Consider the following 7,523-nt stretch of genomic DNA (forward strand, 5'->3'; position numbering starts at 1 on the left):
GCCGTGCCTGCTGGAACCGCCTGCTGCGGTCGGGTCTCGCTGTTTCTGCTGCAGGCCCGGGCCAAAAATCCCCCCGAAACATTGTGGTGTCCTGAAAAGCCCAAGGAGGGAGCTTGGCACCCCCGAAGGGGCACAGCGCTTTCTTCCTGCTTGCTACCTGCTCCTCCAGATCCCTAGTGGGGCTATTTTGGTTACAAGAGCAGCTCTCAGGATCTTTTTACTCACTAGTTCACCCCTGGAGAGCTGACTACAGCTTCCAACAACCACTGGGGCTTGCTTTCAATTTCAGATTATTTAGCATGTTCCCGGATAAAATTTGTCTTAAAAGCAGCCTCAGTGAACGTTGGGAGTTGTAATTAATTCTGCTCACAGCATTTTTCTCTCTGGGAGGAGATTCTATTGGGGGCAGGACCAGTTGGTTTTTCAGTTTTGGTTTTGTTGACTTTCTCCCCCCTTAGATCCAGGCATCACTTTCCTTCTTGCCACGGGAGGGAGGCTGAGGCAGAGCAAGGTGGGGAAAACTGTATATTATCACGTTTGCTAAGACTGCATTTCCTCAATTTCTAATTATGTTTTAATTTCGAGCGAGGCTTTAATAGTGATTGAACAAAAGTATTTTTAAGGAAACCTGTGCTTTTGACTCCCGGATTCTGTGGAAAGAAATGATGAATTTCACAGCTTTTCTCTTTAGACTCTGCTTGCATGGGGCTTGCTTTCCTTCCTCCTACAGAAGATTCACTTAGACCATGTTCATCTGTATGCAACTGCCCCAACACATCAGTCCAGGGTTGTTTTTGGCTGGGACAGTTGATGGCTGATGCGGTTTTCTAGCAGGGCTGGCTCCTGCCTCACGTCAGACCCAGGGCCCTGGAGAACGGCTGATTATTCGTAACGGTCAAAGCATGAATTGTGGGAATGCAAACTTCCCTCTAGCCATCTGCCACTGGGACTTAGCCTTTCGTGGGGGATACGCCCCAACAGCCCAGCTAGCAGGACTTGTCGATACTTGGCCCTTTTCCTGGCAGCGTCAGTCAATGCTAGTGGTGCTTTTTGTAATGTGAGCACCTGCTCTCCAAAGACCAGGCAGAGACCTGTACGTTGTGCCATGCTGCCTGCCAGCACCCGTCCCATGATGGTAACGGTTGGCTATTATGCCCCTGATTTCTTTTGCGCTGGTGACCCAGAGGTGACACCTTCTTTATCTCACAGCAATTCCCGCAGGCACCGATTTTGCTAGACCCTTTGTTCTTGCAATCAACTGACGCTTACATTGCTGGAAAGCCGGACTCACCATAAGGCTAGATGATTTGAACAATGTTGGCCCTTTTAAAAGAATCCCCCTGCCCCGATGCAGGAACCATGCTTTCACAGATTTGATCATTGCTATTTAAACAGAGGAGGGCGTTTAATATTTAAACTGATTGTGAGCACCTTCTGCTGGAAGTGCCTACTACAGCAAACCAAGCCTTCTGGTGTGATTAATGAAATCCATTGTGGCATTAATTTTCATCTCTAATGCTTCTTTCAGTGTATAAAACAGAAAGAGATTATACTGAGATGGTTTTAATCTCCCAAACAAAGCCTTGAAACAGAACCCATAGCTGCAGCTGTTAGGATAGGGAGGGAAAAAAAGCTATTGTCTGGATGGAGAGGAAAAGCACATATAAATCAGTGCTATGTATCGTAGATATGCCACCATCTCAGTCAGGCAGCTATACAAGCTTAATGCTCGTTTGGGGCTCATTGACTGCAAAACATGACAGTGTTATCCGGAGTAACCTTGGATTAAAGCTTTGTTCACAGCGTGACCTGTTATTAACTTCCACTTCAAAGAAAAATCTATTGTCCTGTGAATTTAATTATTGATTTGACTTTTTAGAAATATATTAGGTTACTGTTTTTTAAAACTGCTTTGTATGTTACTTTACTAGTATTTTATCTTGTATGTGTTATCCCAATCAAATATCCACGAAAAACTGTTAAGAATACAACAGTACAGTTTCTTTACAGTTACATGGTGGCATTACCCATTAGGATCCTAAAGTGTAATTCAGCTGAGACAGTTGCTGTCCATAGGTGGACACCTGACTCCCGTCTCTGCTCTTCTTCCCCTAGTTAGGCTTGGTTATGTCCTTTGGAGAACCTCAGCCTAGAAAAAAGAAGAATTAATTAAGTGAAACAAGTAAAACACAAGAGGTTTTTTTAATTGCACTGCTCAAGCCTGATGCGAGACTTCACTACTCAGGTACTAAGAACTGCAAACAGTGGGTAGTTCTTGTGGAGATTTAGATCAAGCATTTCAGGAGCTGATGCTCTTGCAGTGCGGCAGGTTCCTGTGTGTACAGTGCAAATTATCTTTCAGCATGGAAATCACCACAGGGATGACCCTTTCTGAAAATGCAAAAAGGCCAGGCTGATTCAGGCACACAGACAACTGAGAGCAAGTGACTGATGCAAGTGATGTCATCACATAACACAAAAATGTCACCTTGTCCAGGACATATGAATGTCTTCTCTGTGGTATTAGGAAACAAGGGTGAAAATAAAGCATTGGTATAAGAGAGTGGTGTAAGATTGCCTATAAGAGGAGCAATCATTCTTTTCTTGCTCAGGTGAAAAAACTTACAGGGCTGTAAAAGAAAAGCAAGTAGCAGAACGTTCTATCCTGTATGGCGAAAAAGGACAGCACTGACTTTGTTGCTAAGTAATTTCCCCTTCTTGCTTTTCCCCCTCCCACGATTACCCAATTCTGTAAATGAGCCATGGGGATGTTTGAAAAACTTCACTCAAGGCGCCATTCAGGGCAATCTGCCAGTGCAATTCACCCTGCTAGACAGGTTCCTAAAGAGGCAAGATACTGAAACGGGCAATCCAGCTTAAGCTATGGATATGGCAATGTGTATTGTCCTCCCTAGAGGGTCAAGGAGAGGTGAACTCTAAGCTGTGCAGGCTCTTCAAGCCCAATGTCAAGTATATCTCAAAACCGTGTTTTAAAATTAATATTCTGCCTTCTAGGGATTTCACTGGTTGGTCTCTTCACAAAGGAAGTGTGGCAGAGGGTCTGGACCTTTGCTGGTTACGCCAACAAATACTGGAGTATGTAGGACTGTATGAGTTAAGCAGGACAAAACATTTTTCACACATCAGAAAAGCCGCAAATCCAATAAATGTCCAAGTGCTTCAATCAATGCTTTCACCTCAGCTGTGAGGGCAGCACTCAGAAAACAAGCACTGCAAGGGATCATCCTTTTTTATTTAGAGTAAGGGGAGAGAAAGACGTGTTGCGGGAAAGCCACAGGCAGACCTGTAAAAGTAGATTATTGTCCTGTGCTTTTAAAGCTGACTGTGGTGAGAGAGGAATTCCCATCAAGCATCGTTAATCTTCCTGTCAGTGGGCTGATAGTCTTCCAGGGGAGGCGGCACAAGCTATCAGGTTTCTTTTGCCATGCGTGCTCTCTCTCTCTCTCTCTCTCATCTTTTTGAATGATCAGTTGCTTTATTCTTCTCTTTGCTTTACTGCACTTTATTTCTGACAAATGTTTTAGTTATTCTGGTTGGTTGTGTACCTCTGCGCTGAGGTGTTTCAGTGTACCACAGCCTCCTGCTGCTGCAAGATGGGCAGCAAGAGGTGCAGGCAGCGTAAGAGAGTTTGCTCAGAGTTTGCAGTTACCCAAATGAATAATTAAAGGACATACATGTCTTGCTTTCGAAGCGGGCCAGAACTGCAAAGCCAAAGATAAGACTTGTGTGCGACCTTTCTTTTCCTCTTTACTTCTGTAATGTCCAAAGCTATCCGGTATGTGTGTGCCCAGATTTTCCCTGGTGCTGGGTGGAGGAAATACAACATGGGAAAGTGTATTTGCAGAGGTTGGTAAGAGAGAAGAGAACAGAAATTTCTGGTTAAACAGGAGGGAGAAGAAAGCTGTTATGAGTGTTAGCCAAGCAACATGTAGTAAAATAAAAGACCATCCTGATTCTTCCCAAGGCTCAAGATCCCCACAGAGTTCCCAGCAAGTTTGTTGTTTCCCAGGGTTATCAATATTACAGTTAGAGCAGAAAAAGCACTCATCCATCAAGATGACTCATAACATCGAAGTCAGGGGAAAAATCCCTTGTCTGCTAAGGGTATAAAGCATGGCCTGGGTGACTCAGGACTGCCTAAGGACAGAGCCAACACCACACTGTGCTCACCCTACTGCCTGCATGTAAGGAACAAGGGATGCAAAGGGAAAAGAATAGGGTAATAGTTTTGACTTGTTATATGGCACATATGAATATTGTGCTGAGACATCTATGAGTTAGAGACGTAAATACTTTGTACTACAGCTTTTAGTCACTTTGAGGTGTGAAGTTTGGAAGCATGCCGTAATGGTCTCTCTAGAACAAAGTTGAGAGTCCTGGGAACAAGCAGAACTACTCTGGAGCTAGTGGAGTTGCACAGCCAATATTTCAGGCCCGCTTGATTTGTTAGGGGTACCACACTGGCAGTATGACTTTGTTTCACACCTGGCCCTGACCAGCCATATGACATACATGCTACTTTGCACCTAGGGCTCCTTCTTGACTTAACCTGCTCCAGGTAGACTCCGGACACAGACAGGGTCCAAGCTGGCTCCCTCTTACCGGGACAATCCTCCAACACTTATCCCAGGAGGGTCCCATCCTCACGTACTCTTGCACCAGCTGCAGAGATTGCCGTCGCATGCCTTCACCATTGTGTTACAGACATAAGCTACTCAGAGTGGCTGCAGCATCACTTCTCATTGCTTCAAGCTTTCTCAGCTGGAGAAGCTGCAAAGAAACAAAAAATGTCCCGGGGACACGGTGAGCACAATAGGGTCCTGAGCAGACCTGGGACAGGGCCATGCAGGGGGGGCACCGCAGGCCCATTTGAGAGGTGTTAGGCCTGAGCACTTTCACACAAACCTGGCCCTGGGCTTGCTGCTTCCGCAGTCCACAGAAGGAGTAAAGATGTAATGGCTCCAGGGGTAGATGTAGATCTACATCTAGACTAGGGCTGCTTTCTTTTAATGAAGTAGGTGTTCTTAGCAGTGGGTGTGAGTTACTCCCTCTTGAATCTTACAACATGACAATGTTTGACAAGTCTTTGTGGAACAAACACTCCTATTACAAAAGAAAAAGTGGCCTGTGCCTTTGCTCATATGAAGACACAAACTAAGTGAGATGTTCTTGCTTGTACTTCTCTATAGGAAACCATTAGGTCCTAAAATTACCTGTCATAGTGTTGGCCATGGAGTTCTGCAACCATTAAATGATTAGATGTGACTTTGTGCTTTGTTGTGGGGAAAAATATTTGTTCACTACCGTCTCGCTCTGCTTCTTGTGTACATGCTGCAATTCATAGTGACTCATGTTAGGAACGATGGTCTTTGATCTAGCATTATTGGATTGCAATTGGCCACATTGATATGAAGCAATCTTGGTTTTACTGCAGCCTCCTTCACTCACTGTTGTGGTCAATTTTTTCATGATAATGGCAACTCTGCCAGGTATTTTTGCTTCATTGAGCAATTATGTTGTTATGGAAACTGGTATTCTATAAATTATCTGATGAGAGGCCTGATTCACTTCTTGGGAACAAGAAGTTTGAAAGTAAAAAGTACAGGATAACATTTTTTTAATTAGCTATATGTTTATTTGTGTAATTACTAATACTTAGGGCCTATTAACTATTTGGTGCAAATACCAGCACCTTCACATCCGTGCAGGATCTGGACAGTTGTCCCTCATTAGAGAATGTGTGACCAGTGGATATGCACAACTGAAGATGAGCTTGTTCCTGCCCACGTTTAGGTTACCCCCCTGCCAACCTTGCTTGATTTGGAGAACATTTCTGTGTTCCATGTGCAGGGCTCATGAGCCTTGCCCTGGCTGTGCTGTGGCCAATGCTGCATGTGGCTGTGGCAGGAAGGGTGTGTCCTTTTGTTTTTGAAACCAAGATTTATCGGGGACTGGACACTGCAAGAGATTGATAATCTGATACAAGAACCTCTTGCTCCTGTTCAATCATTTAAACATTTCAGAGAGGCTGTGTGTGCAACAGAGTTTTCTTCCCATCTACTGCTTATTTCCTGCCTTAAGATAAAGGAATGGGCAGCCTTGAGGTGCTTTTGGTTTGGGGTATTTTGTCCAAACAAAACCTACCCTCTCAACTGGTGCGAAGGGATCCCCTTATTTACTAATCCCAAGCACTGGAAAAAAATCACAGAGCCTGAGCTGTCACATCATTAGGAGCCAGACGATCCTGCCTGGATGGAGGCATCCTGGATATGTGCAGCACAGAAGCTTTCAGAAAGAGTTTTTGCAGCACCCATTACCTACGAGATGAGCAGCCTTTCATCCCCGGAGCTGTTTCTTCAGTGCTTTTCAAGAGCATGAACTACGATAAACATGTAGGTGGAAAACCATTAAACAGAAGTAATTAAGTTGCTTCTGGTTAGCTGAAGCTCATTCTACATGGTTGAGGGACCCTGCATTAGCATGAGTTAGTCAGTGCTATTCCCCAGCATCCTTCTCCTTTTTCGTGCTTTCAAACTGTGGTTTAGAATCATAGAATCATTTAGGTTGGAAAAGACCTTTAAGATCATCAAGTCCAACCGTTAACCTAGCACTGCCAAATCTACTACTAAACCATGTCCCTAAGCACCACATCTACCCGTCTTTTAAATACCTCCAGGTGTATTTACAATGTATTACAAAAGTCACCATTTACCTTACAATGGTGACTCAACCACCTCCCTGGGCAGCCTGTTCCAAGGCTTGACAACCCTTTCGGTGAAGAAATTTTTCCTAATACCCAACCTAAACCTCTCCTGGTGCAACTTGAGGCCCTTTACTCTTGTCCTATCGCTTGTTACTTGGAAGAAGAGACCAACACCCACCTTGCTATAACCTCCTTTCAGGTTGTTGCAGAGAGCGATAAGATCTCCCCTGAGCCTCCTTTTCTCCAGGCTAAACAACCCCAGTTCCCTCAGCCGCTCCTCATAAGACTTGTTCTCCAGACCCTTCACCAGCTTCGTTGCCCTTCTTTGAACACGATCCTGCTACCTCAGTGTCTTTCTTGTAGTGAGGGGCCCAAAACAGAACACAGTATCCGAGGTGTGGCCTCACCAGTGCCGAGTACAGGGCGACGATCACTTCCCTACTCCTGCTGGCCACACTGTTTCTGATACAAGCCAGGATGCTATTGGCCTTCTTGGCCACCTGGGCACACTGCCAGCTCATATTCAGCTGGTTGTCGACCAACACCCCCAGGTCCTTTTCTGCCGGGCAGCTTTCTAGCTGCTCTTCTCCAAGCCTGTAGCGTTGCATGAAGTTGTTGTGACCCAAGTGCAGGACCCGGCACTTGGCCTTGTTGAACCTCATACAATTGGTCTCAGCCCATCGATCCAGCCTGTCCAGATCCCTCTGTAAAGCCTTCCTACCCTCAAGCAGATCAACACTGCCGCCCAACTTGGTGTTGTCTGCAAACTTACTGAGGGTGCACTCAATCCCCTCATCCA

The sequence above is a fragment of the Pygoscelis adeliae genome, unplaced genomic scaffold (assembly GCF_000699105.1).
Source record: "Pygoscelis adeliae isolate BGI_AS28 unplaced genomic scaffold, ASM69910v1 Scaffold358, whole genome shotgun sequence".
NCBI classification, from domain to species: domain Eukaryota; kingdom Metazoa; phylum Chordata; class Aves; order Sphenisciformes; family Spheniscidae; genus Pygoscelis; species Pygoscelis adeliae.